The following is a 23,702-nucleotide window of genomic DNA, read 5'->3' on the forward strand; positions in this document are numbered from 1 at the left end:
GCTTGCAGAAGGCAACCAATCAATGTTTCTCTCTCACATCCCTGTTTCTTTCCTTTTCTCTCTCCCTTCTTTACCCTTTAAACAAAATTAATTTTATTTTTAAAAAAGGAAAAAGATTTTTCTCTTCATCTTCAGAGTTCAATAATTTTACCATGATCTGTCTAGCCAAATATCATGTAGGGAGATAGATATACAATGAGAAAGAATATCTATATAAATATTTGTATACATCTATATCTTTTCTTATCCTTCTTGCCTGAAACTTTATATTCTTTCTTCAATCCGGGAAATTCTACTTTTGTTTGTATGCTTCATTCTGTTTTGTTTAAACATGTTTTCTCCTACAAGTGCATCATTGTCTTCTTCTGGAACTCCAGGTACTTGCATGTCAGTTTTCTTCAACCTCTCTTCCATCTCTCTCCTCATGGCTTACTTCTTTTTTTCTCTTTTTTGCTCTTAGATTCTTGTATCCAGTGTCCAAGCTACTAATTGGATTTCAACAGTAACCGTTTTCTTCCCTAGTGAATTTTAAGTCTAAAAATAATGTTTTAATTTTCTTTTTTTAAGCCCAGAAAGTCTGTATTGTGTAGCTCTTGTATCTCCTGAGGTACTTACATTATCTCTTCCGTCCAAGGTTAAGTCGTACTTTCTGTCCTCCAGCAACTCAAACTCCGGGGAGCCTGCTCTGAATGTTAAGCTTGTTCTTCTCTCTCTGGCTGCTTGGTCTTGAGTGATCTGTTCATCAGGGCTGAGCTCCAGCTGCTGGTATATGTCAAGCATTGGCAGTTTATGAATGACGACCTGCCTGGAGGTCTCTGCCCTGAGGACCCACATGGTGACATCTGGCAGCCTGTCAGTGCCCTGTTAAGGCAGCAGGAGGAAATATGTCTGTGCCCCATCTTCTCATGCTCCCCCGCAGGAAAGGGATGACTCAGTCTCCTCGTCTAACACCTCCTGGGGGCCAGGAAGGACATGCAGACTCAGATGGGCTAAAGGCAATCTCTCATGCCTAACTTCACCCATTGTATTTTTTGTTTATGTGTACTTTCTTACTTTTCTACCATTTTATTTGTGTATTTCCTGGAAAAACAATTTAATCTGAAAGGCAACTGCCCTTTTCTTTCTGCTTCTAAGCTCTCTTCTTCCTTAGGATAGGAAAAGACTATACTAGAATTCCCCAGTGACCAATTTGCATTTAGTCAAACTAAGGAGGGGAGAAAGAGTTCCTGCAAAAGGGGGAATTTATATTTGATATGAGAGGATATCGCAATAATTAGGAAATAATTCATGGAAGGACCTATTTTTATAGGAAAACATATGAAAATGATCATTGCCATGTTTAAAGTCTTGTTTTTAACATATGAATTAATATTTTAAGTTAGCTTTTGTGAAAAAGTAAAGCAAAGCTAGGTTATTTGGCTAGATTGTGGTCCTATCTACAATTCTGTTAAGGACATTGAGTTCCATAATCTCTAAGAAGCACTGGGCCCTTAGAAAAAACATGCTTTATTGTTATATTGGTTTTTTAACTTGAACTTTTTTTATCAAGGTGAAATTCACACCACATAAAATTATTTTTAAGTGAACACTTCAGTGGCATTAAATACATTGCCTCTATGTAGTTCCAAACATTTTTATCACTCCAAAATAAATCCCTGTATCCATTAAGCAGGTATTTCCTATTCTCTCCTCAGTCAGCCCTTTGCAACTACCAACCTGCTTTCAGTCTCATAGATTGACCTATTCTGGATACTTCATTTAAATAGAGTCATTCAGTATGTGACTTTTGTGTCTGGTTTCTTTCACTTAGCATGTTTTTAAGATTAATCCGTGTTGTAGCATGTGTCAGTACCCCATTCCTTTTTAGGGTTGAATAATATCTTCTTGTATATAAATATCACAATTTGCTTATACATTCATCCACTGCTGGACATTTGGATTATTTTCACGTTTGGACTATTGGAAATAGTGCTGCTATAAAAATTTGTGTACAAATATTTGTTTGAGTAACTGTTTTCAATATTTTGGGGTATTGAAAAGTGGAATTGCTGGATCATATGGCAATCTTATGTTTGACTTTTTGAGAAATTCTATTTGGTCATAATTTTGCTTAACTAGTATATGGTACTTAACTTGAACCCCTGTTTATTTCCATTATATCTCTGAATTAATAGTTGGTAGTATAGAATTATCAGGAAAATAATTATACATATTCCTTACCACAGTTAAACTCATGGAGCATTTGCTTTTTCCTCGTTTTCACTAAAATTGCCTAATAAAGAATTAAAGATCCCAAGAAACTATGCTGTTTCCATGTATACATTAGAGGCCAGATCTTCTGATATAGAACTAAGAAACTTGCTAATAATCAGCAAGGGACTGACAAACACTAAAGCTACAAATTTTGACATTGTATTAATTATTAAGTAATCCCAAGTAGGAGGAGGGAGAGGGAAATAGATAGAATAAGGAAATATATGCAATTTAGATGAAATGTTAAAATTTAACCCTTGAAGTTCAGAAGTACAAGCTTATCTTAAATCCACAGTCTTTAAAATCAAAACATAAGCAGGCGAACCTTCCAGAGCACAATTTTAAAAAAGAGCATACTACTTTTAAAATGTTTTTAACCCTTTTTCAATGTTTCTACGAACTACACACACACATACACAAATACATATGCCTCCTGTGGCTATTTTAAGAGAGGGCTGACAGCCATAAGGCAATTTGGTTTAGTTTAGAGGCATTACTGTTTTAAATTCCATTTCCATTTTCTTCTCTCTCTCATGAATGTGTGTGTGTCTGTGTGTGTCTTTCTTTTTCTCGCTCTCCCTTTTGGTTGTTTTGAATGACAAGGAAAAAGACAAATCGAGAGTTGTAAGGAGTGCTTCAGGGGAAATCAGGGGATATAACCACCTAATTATGAATTTCCTGAATGTGCAACTCGACCAGCAGCAACTGGACGTGATTAGTAGAGTGAGCCTCATCACCAGCTGTTCTACAACAACAAATCAGTGAAGGATTTCCAAGGCGCTTTTTTCTTTGGGCCAGTTAGTTTTAAGTTTTAACAATGCAGACAGTGCAGTGTTGCTCTTTTTTTTTTATAGGTGACAGATTGTCTGAAAAGAAGCAAAGTTTTCCTACCATGAAAGAACTAGTCTATGGAGCATATACTTCTTGAGGTGAAATGTGTTTGAATCTGTGTAAAAAAAATAAATAAATAAAAGTTGCAAATCTCTCTCCTTATATGTGGAACCAAAGCTGGGAATGTGTGCTCTAGAGGCAACTGTAAAATCATATTTCATTCTGGCATATGGGCCAATGATTGTGTTGTATGAGTAATGCATATATGTAATCCATGTGGTAAGCTTCGTGGACTGAGAAAAAAAGTCAGGGTTATTCACTGAGGCTTGGCAGACAAGAACCATTTATTTCAAAAAATTTACATGGGCTAAAACAATGTGAAAAATGTACTGTCCAGATTGTCAGCTTGTGAACATAGCAAAAACCACAGTATTTCCATCAGCAAAAAGACTGAAAGGGGAAAAATCTCTTTTTGCTGTTTTCTAGTTTACACTTACAGAAAAATTATTCCTCCTGTACAATAAGGGAATGAATGCCTAACGCATACTATCGTTTACCAAATCAAAAAGGCCAAATGCATATTCGTAGAACCAGAGATCCAAAAAGACTTTGGCAACATGACACACTGATGAGAAAGCCAAAAATCTTTGTAGATTTTATTGTCACTGTGTTCAGATCAATTTTTAACTGCTTTTAGCTATCAACTCTTGAGTTTCAATGTATTAAATATCTTGATTAAATGCACAGTAGTGTAGGTTCTACAGGATGTACAGTTCCATAGAAGAAAAAAATGAAGGTACATCAACTTGGAGAATCCCATTAATCTTGGTGAATAGCAAGATACTATTTAGATATCAAAATGTTTTGAATCCAAAGACACTTAAAAGACATGGAACCTTAGGTCATACAGGCTTCAGAAGTGATCTGGAGTATACAAGGAAAGAGCGCCTGGGCAATTGGTGAGTCGCGGTGAATGGCTACTCAAAAAGGGGACTGTTTTTTGATATAGGTTCCTAAATGTCTCACAAACTGACCTCAGATGTTTCAGTCTCATCTTTCACCGTGTTTCCTCTAATGTCTTGTCATCAGTCTTATCTCTCGTGTCAACTTAATGGCTCTGAAATTTTTGAGAGGGGAATTTCCTTTTCCACCCATGAAGGATTAACTGCTACAGAAATTGCCTTCCCACCATAAACGAAAAAAATCAGGCAAAATAGATGAAATGGCAATTTTCAGACATTAGACATCAGATAGTGTAGAACTGGATCCCTGAGAGAATCCCTATGATTATCTCAGATTACTGCCTTGAGTAAGAAGTTTCTGAGGTGCAGCATGGGGAAAAAGAAGTCGGCATCTTGTTGAGCTGAGGAAACCAGTTTGGGTAGGCTAGGCAGCTATTATCTTAAAAGGAGATAGAGAGAGAGAGAGAGAGAGAGAGAGAGAGAGAACGCTGAACAGAGAAAGAGGTCCAGAAGTCTGCAGAGGAATCTCTGTAAGTTTTTGCTGAATATCAATCTATGCATGCATAAACTAAAACCCCTTGTTGTTAGGCATGAAAATCTTGTGAGGGAAGACTAATGACTGAGAATCTGTAAAGTGAGCCAGTGAGGAATTCCCAGAAACTACATAGGATCAAAAAATATTTGAATTTCCTCCATCCAGAGTGGGGAAATCTGGTTGAATACTTAGCCATTTAACAGAGATCTGAGAAGATCTAAGAAGGTCCATCCCTTAAAAGTGAGGCTAAATTAGCTCTAGAATTAAGGTTATTCTAGAAGCTTTTTTAAAAAGCTTAAAAACAAGCCTCAATGTGATTTTAAAAAATCTGAAAGTAATCTATCTACCACAAAAAAATATAACCTTCTTTAAAGGAATACAACAAAATCTAGCACTAAATTAATAAAATTCATAATCTTCATTATCTAATAAAAAATCACCAGACATACAAGGAAATAAGAAAATGTAATCCATACCAGGCAAAAAAAAAAAAAATTAGTAAGTGAAACAAATCCTAAAATACCAGAGATAATAAAATTAACAGACATGTATGCTAAAAATACATATTATAAATATGCACTGTGTGCTGACAAAGATAGGACAATATAAACATAAGGAAAATATGAATAGTCTCAGATAGAATTTCTACAGGTAAAAATTTCAATATTTTAAATAAAATTTGTACTGAAAAAAGAATCTTGAAGAAGTGGGAAAAAGGAAGAAACAATGAGACAAATAGAAAAATAATAACAAAAATGTTTATTTAAACCCACTATATCAATAATTACATTAAAGATAAGTGGTCCAGCCCTGGCCGGTACAGCTCTGTTGGTTGGGCATTGGCCCACAAAGCCAAAGATCACCAGTTCTTTTCTCAATTCCCAGTGTGGGTGCATGCCTAGATTGTGGCCTGCTCCCCAGTCAGAACGTGTGAGAAACAACCAATTGATGTTTCTCTCACACATGGATGTTTCTTTCCCTCTCTTTCTCCTCAGTTCCCCTCTAAGAATAAATAAAATCTTTAAAAAAAATAAAAATTTTTTAAAAAGATAAATGGTCCAAACACTACAAATAAAACAAGATTAAAAAAAGCAAAAACCAACTGATTTTGTATGTGATTTTTTTTTAGCCAGAGGGGAAGTGAAGGAGAAAGAGAGGGAGAGAAACATTAATTGGCTGCCTCTCCTACATGCTCGACCAGGGACCAAACCTGGGGCATGTATCTTGACCCTGAATCGAACTGGAATATTTTTGCTTTGTGGCATGATGGCCAGCAAACTGAGCCACACTGGCCAAGGGCCTAACTGATTTTTAAAAATGTGGTATATGTATGCCATGGAATATAATTTAGCTATATAAAGAATAAAATTCTGATACGCGCTACATACAGCATGGATGAACCATGAAAACATTATGCTAAGTGAAAGAAGCAGACACAATACAACAGATATTCTACTTATATGAGGTACATAAAATAGATAAATTCCTAGAAACAGAAAGTAGAATAAAGGTTATCACGGGTTGGGGGCTAGAGACAGTGAAGAGTTATCATTTATAGGTACAGAGTTTCTGTTTGTAATAATTTTAAAATCATGGAAACTGATAGTGGTTGTGGTTGCACACCAATATGAATGCCACTGAAACATACATTTAAAAATGGTTAAAATGGTCAGTTTTACATTATGTATATTTTATTACATAATTCCACCATGTTATTTATATTTTACATTAAAAATGTAAAAAAAAGCAATACCCGACTATGTGCCACCTACAATAAACCTATTTTAAATATAAAGACACATTTAAAGTAATATATCATGCAAACACTAATCAAGAGATAGTTATAATGGCTCTATTTCAGAAAGATCAGAATTTAGGACAAGAGATAAAAAAAGAACACTTCATAATTGTAATGAGGTCAATTCATCAGGAAGACATAAAAATATTAAATATTCATGCACTTAAAAACAGCCTCAAAATACAGGAAGCAAAAATTGATACAATGGAAGGAAAAATACACAAATCTGCAATTATAGTTGGAGAGTTTGACACTCCTCTTTCAGTAATTGATAGAACAAGTAGACAGTACTAACAATACTATGGCTTGAGCACTAACATTCTGTTTAACACTCCACAAAATGATAATAAAAAGCATATTCTTTTCAAATGCCAATAAAGCACTCACAAATGTAGATCTTATTCTAGACCTTAAAGGAAGTCTCTGTAAATTTAAAAGCATTGAAAACATACAGTATATACTCTGAATTACGACAAAATTAATTAGAAATCAGTAAGAAAAAATCCCTGAAACTCCCCAAATATTGAAATTGACAAACATATTTCTAAATAACTCAAAGAAGAAAATCACAAATGAAATTACAATACATTTTGAACTAAATAAAAATGAAAACACCACATATCAAAATTTATGACAGACAGCTAAAGCAGTATATAGAGGGAAATTTATAGCTTTAAATGTTCAGATAAATAACGTAAGTTTTTACTTTAAGAAACTAGAAAAAGGAGCAATTAAATCCAAAGTTTAGGTAATAAATAAATAAATACTTTCTCAAATAAAGAAAAATAAGAAAGTATTAGAAACGTTATGTCAATAGATTTGACAACTTTAGGTAAAATGGGAAATTCATAGAAAAATACTACAAAAATTAATTCAAGAAGAAATAGATCTTTATCTATTAATGAAATTGAGTTTGTAGTTCAAAACCTTCCCACAAAGAAACTCCAGATTAAAATGGCTTCACTGGTGAATTTCACTAAACATTTAAAGAAGAAATAAATATATTCAATAAAACTGTTTTTATGAAGATAGTGTATGCTGCTTTTAAAACCCAAGGCATTATGAGAAAAGACTGCATATCAATAGATAGAAAAACCTCTAACAGAATTTTGGTATATTAAATCCAGCAATACATAAAAACAGTAACACATCACATTCAAGAAATGTTTATCTCAGAATAGTAAAGTTGGTTTATTTTGTTTTATTATTTTTAATTGAGATATAATTCACATACTATAAAATTCGCCCATTTAAAGTGTACAGTGCAATGATGTTTAGTAATTTAGTATACACACAAGATTATGTAAACATGACTACTATCTAATTCCAGAGCATTTTTATCACCCTAAAAAGAAACCCTATATCTCTTGGGAGTCACTGCACCTTTCTATCATCCTGCAGAGTTTCATTTTCTCCACCCAGTCACCCACGCTCACCCCTAGTCCTAGGCAACCACTAATCTGATTAGCATTACTAAATCTAGGTTACTCTTGCTTTTTCTAAGATTTCATATAAACATCATACTACATGTTATGTCTGGCTTCTTTGCTCAGCAGGATGTTTTTGAGATTCATCACTGTTATATGTTAATACAAAATCTCTAAACTAGGAAATACAATTTTGAAAAAGAAGAACAAAGTTGAGGAAATACACTACCTCTTTGAAGATTTACTGTAAAGCTACAGTACTCATGATTGTGGTACTAGCCTAAGAACAGACGTAGAGCCCTGACTGGTGAGGCTCAGTGGGTTGGGTGTTGTCCCACAGGCCGAAAGGTCGCTGGTTCAATTCCCAGTCAGGGCACATGCCTGGGCTGCAGGCCAGGTCCCTGGTTTGGGGCATGTGAGAGACACCCAATTGATGTTTTTCTCTCACATCATTGTTTCTCTACCTCTTTTTCTCCCTCCCTTCTTCTCTCTCTAAAAATAAATAAATAAAATGTTTAAATTTCTTTAAAAGAGAGAACAGACATAGAGATCAATAGAATAGCATAAAGAGCCCAAAAACAGACCGACACATAAAAGATCTTTTGACTTTTGACAAAGACATACCAAAGTAATTCAATAATGAAATAATTGTATCTTCAACAAATGATAATGGAACAATTGTATTTCCAGTTGCAAAACATAAACCTTGATCTCCTCCATGAAGATTAAAAACTTTTTCTCTTAAGAAGATACTGTTAAGAAAATCAAATTCAAGCCATGGTTTTCATAAAATATTTGCAAAACATAATCCAAATAAAGGTCTTTGGTCCAAAAAATAGAAAGTTACAATTAATAAAAACTCATGAAAAACCGGCAAGAGACTTGAGCAAGCACTTCACCAGAGAAGCTATATGAACAATAAATAAGCACATGAAAAAATGCTCAACAGCCAAAATCATTAGTCATTGAGGAAATGCAAGTTAAAACCATGATGATATAATATACTACTATATACCTATGAGAAGAGCTCCAACTCAAAGACTTACAATGGTTAAAGTTGGCAAAGGTGTGGCACAACTGGAAATCTCACAGATTACTGGAAGAAATATAAGATAGCTCACTCACCCTTACCGGTGCGGCTCAGTTGGTTGAGTGTCATCCCTCAGAGCAAAAGGTGACTGGTTCAATTAATTCCCAGTCAGGACACATGCCTGGATCCTGGGCCAGGTCCCCAGTCAGCAACTGATTGAGGTTTCTCTCAAATGTTAATGTTTCTCTCCGTCTCTTTTTCCCTCCCTTTCCCTCTCTCTAAAAATAAATAAATAAAATATGTTTTTTAAACTAAAAAAAATAAGATAACACACCCTTGTCAAAGACCTTGGCAATTTCTTAAAAGGGTGAATATGGTGCTCACTTTGACAGCACATACGAAGACTAAAATTGGAACGATACAAAGATTAGCATGGCCCCTGCACAAAGATGACATTCAATTAGTGAAGCATTCTGTTTTTTATTTTTTTAAGTAAGGTTGAATATGCCCTGATCATTTAACCTAGCAATTTCATTCCTAAGTCTTTGTCCAAGAGGAATGAAAACAGATGTTCCCAACATTTGTAGGTAAATGGTAATCGTAGCTTAAGCATTGCATTCCACACACGCCATTTAATTTTTAATAAAAATTGGGGGGAAAAGTTCAAATGTTCGTCACAAATGAATGAATAAACAAAAATAGTATATCTATTCAATAGACTACTACTAAGCGGTAAACAGAAGTGAACAGTTGAAGTGTGCTATTACAGCGATGAATCTCAAAAACATCATTCTGAGCAAAGAAGCCAGACATAAATGTAATATTATGTTTATATGAAATTCTAGAAAAGGCAAGAGTAACCTAGATTTAGTAACGCAAATCAGATCAGTGGTTGCCTAGGACTGGGGGTGGGAATGGTGACTGGATGGAGAAAAGGAAACTTTGTGGGGTGATAGAAAGGTGCTGTATCTTGATTCGTTACATGTGCATTCTCATTTGTCAAAATTCATGAACATGTACATTTAAACTGGATGCTTTTTATTGTATGTAAACTATACCTTAAGAAAGTTGATTTTTTAAAAAACTGTATAGAAGGCAATCATTTTGGAGAATGTGTTTGGAGTTGTTCCCCCCTCCCCCCCTCCCACTACCCCTCTGGCCCCCGCCCCCGGCCCCCGGCCCCGCATCCCCACCTCTACATCCTCAACCGCTTGGCTCTCTCTTTCTCCCTGGATTTTGCCTCCCCCACATCCCAGGTTCTGCTCTTAAGCCACAGCCTTCTTTCATTTGCCGGCTCTTCAAATATTTGGAGAGGTCTTCATCAATGGTTTCCTTCACCCACCCAACCCCACCGAAGTTTCTTCTCCTCCGGGTTAAACATTGCCAGTTCTTCAGCCATTCACATTTGATGTAGTTTCCACCCTTGATAAAACTGGGGCTGGAAAAACTGTGTGGCTTGCGCAGGGAGGCAATATCTGGAAGGTCGTGAATTCCTCAAACATAGGGAGGGTATTCAAAGGGCTGTGCAACCAAAACAAAGCAAACAAAAAAAAAAAAAAAAAAAAAAAAAAAGGAAGTGTTTACAGTGGAGAGGTGTACAGGGGCCCAAATCATGGAAGGCCACGTAAGCCACAGTTCTAGATTTTGTTGGTTCCTGGGTCTGTTTTTCGTAGGGGAAAGATATGATCTGCCCCAGGGCACTCGCCCTGCACCGGGCTCGGAACATTTCTTTCCGTTGGTTGGCTCTGTGGCACACGTCAGGCTTCCACTGTCTCAGCAGCCCCATCATCCATGACACAATTTCTGTTTTCAAATTTCCTGCGCTCTGGGAAGCACAGTGGCTTTATTTCCTCTGCTCTCCTCTCTTCCCCAGCTGTCCTGGATGTTATTTAATTTGAACGCCTTATGTATCTTCTCTGTTTTTTCACCTGTAAAATGAGTATAGCAATTTTAATAGTTTCACAGTATTGCTGGGAGGATTAAATATATTAATATATGTGAAATGCTTTGAATATTTTCTGGCATGTAGTAGGCACTCTTTAAGCATTTTCTGTTATTTACCCAAGGATAAAGGGAAACATCTTACAAGCTTCCAGAAAGAATGAGTAAGTTATTTGTAAAGGGGAGATGGGGGTAAAGAAAGAGGCTGGCAGTGAAATTCCACTCTGCAACATTAGAAGGTAGAAAGCAGTGGAATGCATTTTCAAATTTAAAATTCTGTGGCCAGTTGCTATATATTTCACTTGTCAGAATAAAAGATATTATTACATATATGTAAAGGACACTCCCTGGAACATTGTAAGCACTCTGTAAGGATTTTCTGTTCTTATTATGTCATAGGGACAGGTTCTGAGACTTCTATCTACCATCCTGGATTGTGACTGTCTTCTACTTGCATTCCACACACGCCATTTACACACTCCTTCTCCTAGCACATTCTTCTCTTTGTTCTTACCCACTTACATTTCAATTATTCCAGCCCCAGGAAGCCAGGAAGGGTCTCACATTCCATCTAAATTAATGGAGTATCTCTCCCATTTTGCCAGGTCTGTGTTAGATAACCACAGGTTTCTATTGGGAGAGCAGAAAAAAATAATACATTTGTCCTACTCAAAACGTAAGAAAATGTAAGAATCTGGAAAATATCAAAATCAGAAAAGATTTTGCCTGTTTCATGGGGAAATCTCCTGGCTTTCATTTAATTTTTAAACTCCTACCTACATCAAAAAGGATCTCAGACAATTAGAAAGTTTGCTATTTTGTGATTTGAATTATTTTTCTAGTAGTTTTCCATTCATTGATTTGATTGGCATTATTTCTTTCAAACCAAATTATTTCATTATTGCTAAATTTGAGACTGTTTATAAAAACAACACTTTAAATTTTTAAAACTTAGGCTTTTTTGAAGAAGAGAAAAAAGATTAAAAAAACCTATCTAAAGCAAATTTGTCAAGAATTTTATGTGTGAATTTTTTTACCTAATAATTTAAGGGAAAAGGTATTTCTTATGGTTTTGATTCACTTATGCTTGAATCATCAAATTGTTATTTTTCTAAAAGCCATTTGATGTTCCACTAGCACTTGAATACTTTAAATCTTCTAAATGTCCCCTTTTCCCTTCACTCAAGACTTGTTGCTCTTTTTGTAGGTTTTATCAATTAACTTGCCTTATCCTTAACCCTTATTTATTAAACTGAGCAATCTCATAAACAAGCCCACTCTTACCTCAGGGTCCTTGTACTAATTCTTTTCTCTGCCTGGAACGTTCCTTCTTAGATAGCTTCACGGTTAACTTTGTTTCCGTTATCGAAAAGTCACCCTTTCAATGGGGTCTACCCTGACCACTCTGTTTAAAATTTAAAAAATGTAACTTAGTTTGTGAAAACACACACAAGTAATTGTGAAAATTAGCACACAAGCAAGTTAGCCAAGTAAAATTAAAAAAAGAAAATGTTAGAGGCACCTTGAAGTTCTTCTAGTCCTAATTTTGCGTTTCACAGATGAAGCCTGGAGAGAGGGTAGATGGCTTTCCTCAGCTCATACAACCAGTTGAATTCCGATGTAGCTGTAACTGATAGACGTTTCACACTCATCACACCCCAAACCCCTGCTGTTCCCTGAATCTTGCTTCTCCCATGGCCACCCCTGACCTGATGGATGACAACATCGTTCTTCCAGTTTCTCAGGTCAAAAACCTTGGAATTATTGTTATATCTTCCTTTCTTTTATGCCTCCATATCTAATCTGTCAACAACTCCTGTTTGCTCTGCCTTTAACATTGATACAAAATCCTAATGCTTTCCACCACCTCTACATCTACCACTGTCCAAGCTGCCATCATCTCACTCCTAGGTTCCTGCAGTCGCCTCTGAATGCCTTCCTTGTTTCTGCTCTTGCCCCCAACTGTCTGTTCTCAAGCAGTAGCCAGAGTGACCCCTTTAAACCTAAGTCAGTTCATTTTATTTTTGTGCTCTGTTCCAAACTCTATAATAGCTTCCCATTTCACTCAGGTAGTGTTCACAGAACCCTCCACCATTTGTTCCCATTTTCCCCAACCTTATTTTCTACTTCTCTAACCTTGTTTGCTGCACTCTAAATATAGTGATCTCCTTGCCGTTCTTTGAACAAGTCAGGCATGTCCCCCGAGTATGGTCTTTCACTATCTCTCTCCTCTGCCTGCAATGCTCTTTCTCTTGATATTCTCATGATTAACTTTATTTATCTCCTTTGCTCATAAAGAAATCTCGGCCCTGGCTGGGTAGCTCAGTTAGTTAGAACATTGACCCAATATGCCAAGTGTGTGGGTTAGATCTCCCATCAGGGCACATGTAAGAAGTAATCAATGAATGCATAATAAGTGGAACAACAAATCAATGTTTCTCTCTCTCTCAAAAATTAACACTAATAAAAAAGAATTCTTCTCAATGAGTCTATATCAACCTTGTGGAAAATTGCAAACTGTCCTTTTATAACCCAGTAATACCTGATGTTTTTTACCCTGTTTCCTTTTTCTTTTCCTTTTGGAATGAATTGCCTGCTAATATGGTATATCATTTACTTATTCATTATGTTTATCATTTGTAGTCTGTCTCCTCCTTATTATAATGTAAGCTCCACAAGGACAAAGATCTTGTCTGTTTTATCATTGTACCCCCAGTGTCTAGGATACTGCCTGGTACAAAATAAGCATTCAATAAATATTTATTGCAAGAAAAAAAGGAGAAGAAAAAGGGGGGAGAGGCGGAGGCGGGGGGGAGAGAGAGAGAGAGAGAGAACACATGGCACAAGTCTCCTGTTCCCTAGATGTATGGCTACTGGAGTACCTTATGTTTCCTATAGCAAGTAGACACAACTAACTTCCCTGAAAAAAATCTTAACAAGTTGAAAACAAGGTAGACCTTAGGCAAAACCAGGAATTTAGTAATACTTGTTCTTCACGTTCCCTTTTCTTATGTCTCTTCTTTACCAGGCAAAACTCCAATTCTGTATCTTTTATTCCATTCAGAATTTTTCTGATGTAACTCTTCATTTATTTACCTGAAGTCACACAAATGTTCTAGGTACATTTTTGTTCCTCAATGTGCTACACTTCTACAGGTTATTTACATTTTAAGAGAAAACAGCAAAAAGAGAGCAATACTTAGCCTGAAGCAGTGAGTCTTTACTGGTAAAATTTAGGCAGTATGGTATGTGGATGATGGGAGAAGTCTCACTGTTCAAAGTAAGTATCTGTTTACTCTGGGTAAAATAAGCCCATTAGTATAGATTTGCCAAAATATTTTTTAAGTAGATGTAAGAAAAACTGAAGAAAAATTAAAAAACAATTACAAAATGAAAATGACTTATAAGCCCAGATATGGCGAACCAATGACCTAGCTTAGAGGGATGTACTTGGTAAAATATTTGTGAGCCCTGGTTGGGTGGCTTGGTTTGTTGGAACATTGTCCTGTTTACCAAAATGTTGCAGGTTCGATTCCTGTCAGGGCACATACCTAGGTTGCCTGTTTGAGTCCGTGTCAGGGTGCATATGGGAGGCAACTAACAAATGTTTCTCACATCAGTGTTTCACACGCTCTCTCTCCCTTCCTCTCTCTCTAAAATCAGTAAACATTCCTTTGGTAAGGATTAAACAATTATACTTAATAATTATGAATAGCATTTCCCTTAGTTATATACACTTAATTTAAATTTTATCTTTAAATAGAGTAAAATATACACAATATCAAATGGATAAATGCTAAGTCTTTAGAATGGCATACATATTCAACTCATTTCTGTTTATTTAATGACTTTAAACCAAGGTGATTAAAAAAAAGGCATTACTCTGTTTGTTCATGAAGGGCAAAAAAGTAGAAGAACATGTAACATTAGATACAGAGGTCAAAGCAGGAGAGCTTTGAGAAGCAGGCTGTGGATGGGCACAGCAAAGGCAGGGTTTCGTATCCCGTAATACAGGCATGCTGGTGAGTATGAAAAGCATTAATTTGTTAAGTGTAAATATAAACATATCCCACAATTTATGTAACCTGCTTTGCTATCCCTTTATTTTTCAGTATGCCCAGACCTCCGGAAGATGAAAACGCTCCCACAGTTAGGAAGGCTGGTAACAAGTCCGAAGACAAGGCTGAGCTAACGGCCTGGAGCCGCACCATTCATTAGTGGGTGGGGAAATCACTGAATTAAAAGGTCCCCAGCCCAACTCCCTTTTCACCATTTGGCTCATGATCTGAGCACTGCTGTAAAAATAATGAACACACTGGCTTTCCTTTCACACTGCTTCTACTGAGAACTTTCATCGAAGGGCGCCACTTGGGGGGAAGGTTTTTAGGGAGTGACCTGCTGCTCCTACTCCCCCTTGGCTAAAGCTGTTGTGCTTGAACCTCTCTTGACCTCTGGGAAGCCTTGATTGGGAGTCAGAAACCATTTATTTCCGTGGAGCGCTGAGAGGAGAGTCTGATTGCAGTAAATTGAGGATGAGGAATGATTGCGATCCGAGAAACTGTGGCTCTGAAGCACATTCTTTGGTGTAAGAGCAAAATATGTTCTCTTTAGAAAGAGAAAAAACAATCAGAAAAAAATTAACTTGGCTTTCTACATGGAAAATTTGCCTGTATTATAACAATAAAAGATTTATTGCATGCTTTTTTTTTTTTTTTTAAACCTTCTGTCAGGCGCACTTCATGCTTTCCCTTTGTTTATCTATTACTGGAATGATGTCCCCATCCTCTTTGCTTACCTAATGTCTGTTGATACCAAACACCTATTCCCCTGCTTTCTGGCAGCATTTCCCCAAATTTCTTGGGAGCAGCTTCCTCCCCTACTGTTTGCCCCTGGTTTTGGTGGGGTTGACTTCACTCTGAGCTCCAGAGGTGGGCCCAGATTGGTTCCCCCTTGCCCAGGTCACCACAATTGGTTGGATGATTGACATACAAGCTAATAAGAGCCAGTGAAGTTGCTTGTGTACATCATTCAAAAAATATAAGGGACGCATACAACTCAATAGCAATAAAACCCTCCCAATCAATCTGATTTTAAAAATGAGCAGAAGAACTGAATAGATATTTTTCTAAAAATACATATGGATACAGATAAGCAACAGGTACACGAATAGGTGCTCAACATCACTAATCACCAGGGAAATACAAATCAAAACCATAATAAAGTATCATCTAACCTCTGTTAGAATGGCTATTGTCAAAACAAACAACAACAACAACAAAATAAGAGGTGAGCATTGCCAAGGATATGGAGAAAAGAGAACACTAAGTGGGAATGTAAATTGGTATAGCCACAATGGAAAACAGTACTGAGGTTCCTAAAAAATAAAAAACAGAATTACCTATGACCCAGCAATCCCACTTTTGGGTATATATCCAAAGGGAAGAAAATCAGGTTCTTGAAGAGATATCTGTGCTCCCACGTTCATTGCAGCATTATTCATAGAAGTCAAGACATGGAAAAAATCTAAGTGGCTGTCTACAGATGAATGGACAAAGAAATGTGTCACACACACACATACAATGGAATATTATTCAGCCATGGAAAAGAAGGAAATTCTGCTATTTTTGACAATGTGTATGGATCTTAAGTGAAATATGGCAGATAAAGACACATACTGTGTGATGTCACTTCTATATGGAAACTAAAAAAGCAAAACTCATGGAACTAGAACATATGATTTAAAGACCATGAGAAACTGGGAGCCAAGGACCCTCTACTTGAGTTATATAACAGAGTTTGTTCAGAGAAAGGGGAAGTAAGTCTGTGTGAGGGTGGTGCTGGCCTTATGAGGTGGCCCAGGTGTGCTCTCTATGGTTCCTCCAATAGCAGGAGGCTCAGCCCAAATGGAGATGCCATAGCAGCAACTCTGCCTGAATTAGCAAGCTACTGAAGCAAGCTGTAAAAACTTGCTCATAAACTGTAGAAAGAACTGGGAAGAATACCATGAGGATGAGAAGTCCTACAATAGAGGTGGCTGCCAGAGTCAGAGAAAAGGTGTTTATTAATGTTAATGTGATGAGAATTGAATCTCCTGGCTAGTGAGACACACAGACTACATGTGAAGTACCAAAGAGTATGCTTTCAGGAACTAAAAGAAATATTGTGGTAGCTACACAAAAGATAAGAAACCATTTCAAGTGTAATACCTGACTTTACACAAACAGAATAGACCCAGTTGCGTCTGTAGTAAGTTTACTCTGTTTTCAATTCATTGTTTTCTGGTCAAATCTCAAAATCTTTTCTTGACTAAAATCGTTTGTATCTGAAGGATGTAGCTGGAGCTAAAGACATTTCTTTCCTTTATTTCTTTGTGAGGACCACACATACACACACATGGAAAATTTTAAGTTTTCAATATTGTTTTAGGAAGACAATATTTAGCACACATGTTGTGAAGAGACTCAGGCATAATACAGTGGTCTTGATCTCATAGGAAGAAAAAATGTCCATATCAGGTATGCAAGTTGGCAAGAGTGGTAACAATGACTATCTAGAAAGTCAGACCCAACTTGCTCCCTTATGGTTGTGTGGTTCAGGGCAAGTCAGTGTGATGGACAGATTTATAACTTTTTAAATAACTTTATCTTAAATTTGCCTCCAAATGAAGAAAAGCTACTAGTGGCAGTCCTTGACCTTGTCTTGTTTCATGTTTTTATCAGTGACTGGGATGGCAATATGGAAAGCATACTTGTCATATTATCAATGTCACAAAGCTGGGAAGGGTTGTTTGACGACAGACTCAATGTCTGGAAAGTTCCAGGTAGGCTGAAATGGGAGTTGAAATTTACAAATAAAATTTAATAAAATTAAATATTAACCAGTTAACATTAAAGTCAGTTAAGATGAAATCAAGTGCATTCTTAAAGAATGCCCTGCATAACAACTTTTCATGGAATAAGCATGAGTTAACAGGATGAGAAGACTGCTAAAAAATTAGTTCAATATTAAACTGTAATGACACAAGCCTCATGTCCAAATCGAAGCAGGAAAGGTACTGCTCTGTGGTTGTGTTCTGACCATGCCTGAAATATTGTTGAGCAAGTAGGCACCTAAAGGTGGTGAAAGGAAAGGATGGAGAGAGATCTGGAAGCCGTGTGAGCAGATGTAGAGTTCAATGTGTTAGACTTTTTCCAGGGAAAGAGAATCTTTAGGGAGCATCAGACAGGTCTGGTCAATTAATTGGACGGGGAGCCATGTGGAAAATGATTGTTGTTATTTTGTTTGCCTCTAGAGGGCAGAAACAGGACCAGTGGGGGTAAGGTGCAAGGAGGCGGACTTCAGAAGACTTGGTTTAGATTTAGAGTTGTTGACAATAGGTTGTCTAGGCAAGAAGCATTTTTGCCTTTTCCTGCTGGAGTTCAAGCTGGGGCTGGGTGCTTAGGTGTCACGGACACGGGAGCACAGATTTTTCCTTTGAAAGGGAGAGCAGGTTGAAAACCTTTAGTTCCCTATCAAACCTGTGATTTTGTGAGTCCTGGCAGTCATTCACCTTCTTCCTGAATAATTATGATAACTGTGGGACAGGTATTCTCGTTTAAAATGACTTAAAAATATCCATATTGAGTTGCGATTTGCCCTTGTCTTGTTTTGAACAATAGAAAAGAAGGTGAAACACAGCTTTGACTGGTTAAATTGTTCTGGAGAAATGTGTTTAACTGAAGTTGCAGTGTTACTCTTAGATTGCATATTGACTTAGGTGGCTGTCCTTTACTCTAGTCAGAACTCCAGTAAATTCTGAACACTCTTCAAAACAGGATTAATTGGATTTTTTTGTCACTGTTCATTTTGAAGGCTGTATCAGATCTGGCTCAGGACTTTGGAACAAAAAGTAAATGCAAAGAGTTAATGCCCTCTATCTAAGGTCAAGATTGGGTTTCAAGATTAGAGGCAAGACTGAGCCTGCCTGTGAGAATCCAATAACTTCAGCTATAGTCAGAGGAAGCATACTAAGACTGAGAACCTAGCTGGGTCTACTATGTGTTACGTATTATTGGCCACAGTGACCTTTGACAAAGAGGTTTAAGTTAAAAAATTTTTTAGACTTATAGAAATATTCAGGGGTTTCATGGTTTGAGACCCTTTCAATGGTAGTTTCAAAACTCATATTTTCCAGTGTGTTAAGGTTGCATTTTTCTTATTGTTGTAATGCAAGTGATTTGAGATCCAGAAGTATGACTTCAAATCTTTCTTGTATGACTCAGCCTACATTGCATGGGCGATGAAAGGGTTTACATGTCTGTACGCGATGTTATAGGCCTTAACTTTCAGACATCTTCATTCGGATGTTAATTTTTATATTTGAGTAAATCCTTATTTGCTTTTGGAGCAAAGTATACGGTTATGACTATTGTTCCATAATTTGGGACCAATGGTGGCAGATGACTTGGAGTGTCAACACTGGATAGTAACGCTTACTGCCTTGGGTTGAGCTCCCTCTTCCCATTTCCAGAACCATCACTCTGGTCTAAGTCTTCGCCGTTTCCCAAAGAGGTTCAGAGAGCATGACTCTCTCACACAAACCTTATTCTACATCTGGCTACTAGAATAATCAACCTTGAAACATTTTTCAATAACCACCTGATGCCTGGGTAGCACCTACACCACCCCTACCCCAAACGTATTTTCTCATTGTGTTATCTATTATTCTCTAGGAAAAACTCTAGGAAAAACAGCTTCATTTGGTCATTCATTCATTCATTCATCCACTCACTCACTCGCTCAAGAAGGAACCAATGTTCATTTATTGAGAATCAGGTGCAGGAGGTTTTTAATCTTCACATCAACCTTAGTAGAAGACAATTTTGGTATTTAATAAATAAGAACACGGAGGCTCAGAAAACTCAAATACTTGCCCAACATCACTGGCTTTTGTCTAATTATAATTTCCATGCCCTTTCTCTCGTACCATACTTCTTTTCATTCTGCAAACATCTATATTGGGTCTCTATTCTGTAAGCTGCGGTTAGGTGTTAGGATACGACAAATGAAACACTGAGATCCTGTATACGAACACTTAAATTTTTAAACTTTAAGGCATTTTATATACATTGATTCTTCTTAACTAGAACAAATTCAGTCTAGGAGAAGAAACAGGCAGACATTTTGTCTTCTGAATTTTTCCTACCTACTTTTACCTCCTTTGCTGAGCCTGTCATTCAACACTTGAATTTAACCTTTGACTCTTTGAAGTTTGCCTATTTTAACGTGTCATTCAGATACTTCCACATACTTTACAATTAATTTACTCAATAAATGTTCGTATTGGGGTACTAAATTCAAAGCACAATGCTAGACTGATGCTAGAGTTACAAAAGTGGATAAGATCCAGCCAAATTGAAGACATAAACAATAACTTCAGAACATGTGAGAAGAACTAAGAAGAATTACGAGGTTGTCAGGAAAGTTATGAGACTGGAGTGAGGAAGGGAATGATTTTAACTGAAACTCAAAGGTGGGTAAATGATCTTAAAAATAGGGTAGAGGAAGAAATACGCTCCTGACAAAGTGAAACCATGTACAAAGCAACAGAGATGTGCTTAGCAGTTATGCCAGTTCAGCTGGGGGACATGGCTCAGGAATTGGGGAACCACTGGTTTTTCTTTTTTCCCACACAAGACTATGACATAAAATTGGAACCATGTTTTAGAAAGATGGCTTCAAGAGCCCCTTTGGGTACATTTGGGAAAAGAAGCCATTTAGGAGAGAGAACATCATTTACCTGGATTCACCAGTATGCCTCACAACTCCAAAAAAGGAACTGCAAATTCCACAAGGAAAGGAACTATTTCTCAATATTTTTTTATGTTCCTTGGGTTTTAAAATAGTTCTATGTATAATAATTCTCTATGATAAATGGCTGTTATTATTTTTTAGGTCAATGAAAGTTAATGCATTGCCTCTGGTCACTACTGAATACTGCTTTGTAGCCTAGTAGTCGAAGCTGAATGTAATTATTCAGAATACCTGAGAAGGAAGAAAATTTGAGGGGTGGAATGGGATGCAGTCGGTTAACATTTTGAGATTGTAAAATAGGATACATTTCATTTGATTTAAGTAATATAAACTCAATACTTTTCTAATGAGTCCTACTGTGACCTATGCATTATGCTGTTTGACAGACACAGAAATACAGATAGAGTAAAGCATAGTCTCTGTCCTTGTGAGCGCACGTTGGTTACTGAAAAGGGGAAATGGACATTTTAACTTTGATACAATAAAATGTTTACGCTAGGTTAGCCTGTGAACAAAATGCTGTGGGAAATAGAGGCGTGACAAAATAGCTCACAAGATTGTTGTGGAGGATTAAAAAAAAGTTAATATATATGTAAATAAAGAAATTTCATAGAGTCTTAGCTCTGATTAATCCTCAGCAAACACTGCGTTTATCAGTTCGGCGATCCTTTGCAGAACTTGCAGCCTTCGCCATTTAGGAGTTGCTACTTCTAAGGCTCAGACGTCTTTAGTCTGGCCGAACCCAAATAAGCTTTTGGACAGTGAGGCAGGCCTAGGGGGGATAAAGGAAGCTCCCGCAGCTCCAGAGGCTGTGCGATTGTAGCTGCGGTTATACTCGGCTGTTTACGGTTGTGGGCGGGTCCCAAATCCCCATGTGGTCCCGACATCATTGACATGGCGGAATCCCCCATCAAACCCTCCTGGTAGTTATTTGAGCAGCGGCGGCGGCCGGAGGAGGAGGAGGAGGCGGAGGCGGCGGCGGCGGCGGAGGAGGAGGATAGCGGCGGCGGCGGCGGCGGCGGCGGGAGCTGCGAAGCGGACGGCAGGGATCCTCTGGGTTGCCGGCTGGGAAGGCGTGGCGACCCGGTGTGTGGCGCGCCCGGAGCCCCGCTTTTCAGCCCTAGGGAAGGTAAGGCGTGCAGAAGCGGGAGACTGGAGGGGACCCGGACTCCGGGCTTCGGTCGCCGGGTGCCGGCGCGCTGGAAAGCCCCGGCCGGACGCCGAGTCCGCCAAAGTGCATTCTTGTCCCGGAGCGCTCCGGGCGGGCCGCGCTTCCCGGGGAAAACTTGGCGCCACAGTGCAGGGGCGCCCCGCGCTCGCCTGGGTACCCCGGGAATATGGGGCCCGGGAGAGGGTCGGCCTCCGATTTGGGGCCGCGTCTGGCTGGGCTCCGGTACCCGTCCCGTCGCCTCAGCTTGCCAGGGCTTGGAGGAGGGAAAGGAACGGGTAGATTCTTCTTGATGAAAAAAAAAAAAAAAAATCTGGGCAATGGCTCCCGGTCTCTCCCTCCCCCCCCAACCCGCTCCCTCCCCAACCTTCCCAGCAGATTTTGTCCTAGGAATCTGCTCCCCCTCCCGGAATCTCCGCGGCAGGAACGCGGCCCGGGAGGGGGAGGGCGGGTGGAGAGGCCGAGGAATCTTCGACGTGTCACTTTCTGAGGCTGTAGATTTCCATATGGTGGAAGCGGGAGGCCGGGCGTGCGAACTAGGCTGAAAGTTGGGGCCCGCCTCTCCGCGCCGGGCGGGGGCGGGCCGGGACCTGGGACCCGCGGATGCTAGCGGGGAGGGTCCCGACACCGCGCCGGCCCCCGCCCCCGGCCGGGCCTCTCCGGGACACTCCCCGCCTCGCCGCTGGCCACCTCCGGGCGCGCCACGTCCTCCCTCCTGTCCTGCCCCCCGGGCTCCCCCCGGGCTGGGGGCGGTAACCGGCGGCCGCGGCGGGACTCAGCGAGCCAGGCGGCTGGAAGCTCGGGCGGGGGAGCGGGGCGCGGCGGGAAGCAGCGGGCGACCCGGCGTGTGGGCCAGCGTAGCTCCGGTCAGTCGGTCACCCCGAGGGGCGCCCCGGCCGGGGGTGGGGCGGGCGGGAGGAATCCGATCCCAGAGGCGGCCGGGAGGGGCCGCGTGGACCGTCTGGTGCCCGCGGCGGGGCGGGGGCCGGCCGGCGTGTGAAGGGCCTGTCACTGGGGGGGCGGAAATTGGGGCCTTGGGCTGTGTCCGCGAACTTTTCCAAAGGTCAGGTCCCGGCGCCCCGTGGGAGCCCGAGCACCCGGGCCCAAGAGTCCCGGGAGGCGGGGGCAGGGGCGCCCCCCGGCCCCTTTGGCGGGGAGGCTTCCAGGAGTGCGCGGTTGGAGTTGGAGCTTTTCGAGTCTCAACTCCTACTACCCTGCCATCCCTGATGAAGAGAAGCAATGGCATTTTATCCAAGACAGTGCCATTTGCGGACTTCCTTAAAAGTTACAACTTTTTCTTTTCAGCCCAGCATTTTCGTGAAACGCAATTTGGAATTTGGCCAGGGTGGGCCGACGCCGGGGCCCTAAATCCACACGTTTATCTCTCCATCCTTGTTGGTTTCTAGTCTTCCTCCCCTTCTTCCACCCAGGCTTACTTAATCTTTTTTTTTTTTTTTTTGGAACGGGTGCCGTCTTCTTTTGGGTAGGCACCCCCTGATTGCTTGTCTGTTTAATTTTTAATGTGCAGTTAATTTTATTTGAATTTCCTCCAGTTTCCAGGCCCTGCTCGGGAAAGCAAAGGGAGAGGGGGAAAAAGCCACATTTTTTTTTTTTTTAAAGTATGGAGAGAGGTGGGGCATTGGGAAAGGGGAGGCACAGTGGTTATGGGCAAAGAGTCAGAGAGAGCAGACAGACCCGGAAGAAAAGGAATCTGCTCTGGAATAACACTTATTTTTGAGGCTTCAGGCCTTGGGCAAAAATATACCGCTTCGTTCTGATTTCTGCTGCCTGAGCTCCTCTTCCATTCTTAAGTTAAAGCTGTGATCCTGGGGGTCTGGTCAACACGGAGGAGTGGGGGAGAGGTCCTCAGCTGATAGCAGCCTTGACCCTAGTTTTGTGCCTTGTGTGGGGGCCCTGGGTTCCCCCTCTTTGGAAGCCAGCTCTGTGGATCCAGAGTTCAGTGAA

General features: G+C 39.4%; 1 protein-coding gene and 1 non-coding gene across 4 annotated transcripts in view; both read left to right on the forward strand.

Moving 5' to 3' along the window:
- The first annotated feature begins 9,212 nt into the window (after positions 1 to 9,212).
- On the forward strand, positions 9,213 to 9,319 carry LOC129077298 (U6 spliceosomal RNA). The gene has a single exon (XR_008529808.1). It is a non-coding gene; the product is annotated as a U6 spliceosomal RNA (small nuclear RNA).
- Positions 9,320 to 21,560: 12,241 nt separating this feature from the next.
- The window catches only part of FNDC3B (fibronectin type III domain containing 3B), a 311,713-nt gene continuing 309,571 nt past the window's right edge, over positions 21,561 to 23,702 (forward strand). For 2 of the 3 annotated variants that reach the window (XM_054580576.1, XM_054580593.1), the window contains exon 1: positions 22,488 to 22,603. The gene's annotated coding sequence lies outside the window, so the exon portion shown is untranslated. Of the gene's footprint in view, positions 21,699 to 22,487; positions 22,604 to 23,702 lie in introns of those variants that run through there. The other variant, XM_054580585.1, reaches the window with a different exon arrangement.

This window comes from Pteronotus mesoamericanus, unplaced genomic scaffold, assembly GCF_021234165.1.
Source record: "Pteronotus mesoamericanus isolate MK-2021 breed Mesoamerican mustached bat unplaced genomic scaffold, CSHL_Meso_final contig_116, whole genome shotgun sequence".
NCBI classification, from domain to species: domain Eukaryota; kingdom Metazoa; phylum Chordata; class Mammalia; order Chiroptera; family Mormoopidae; genus Pteronotus; species Pteronotus mesoamericanus.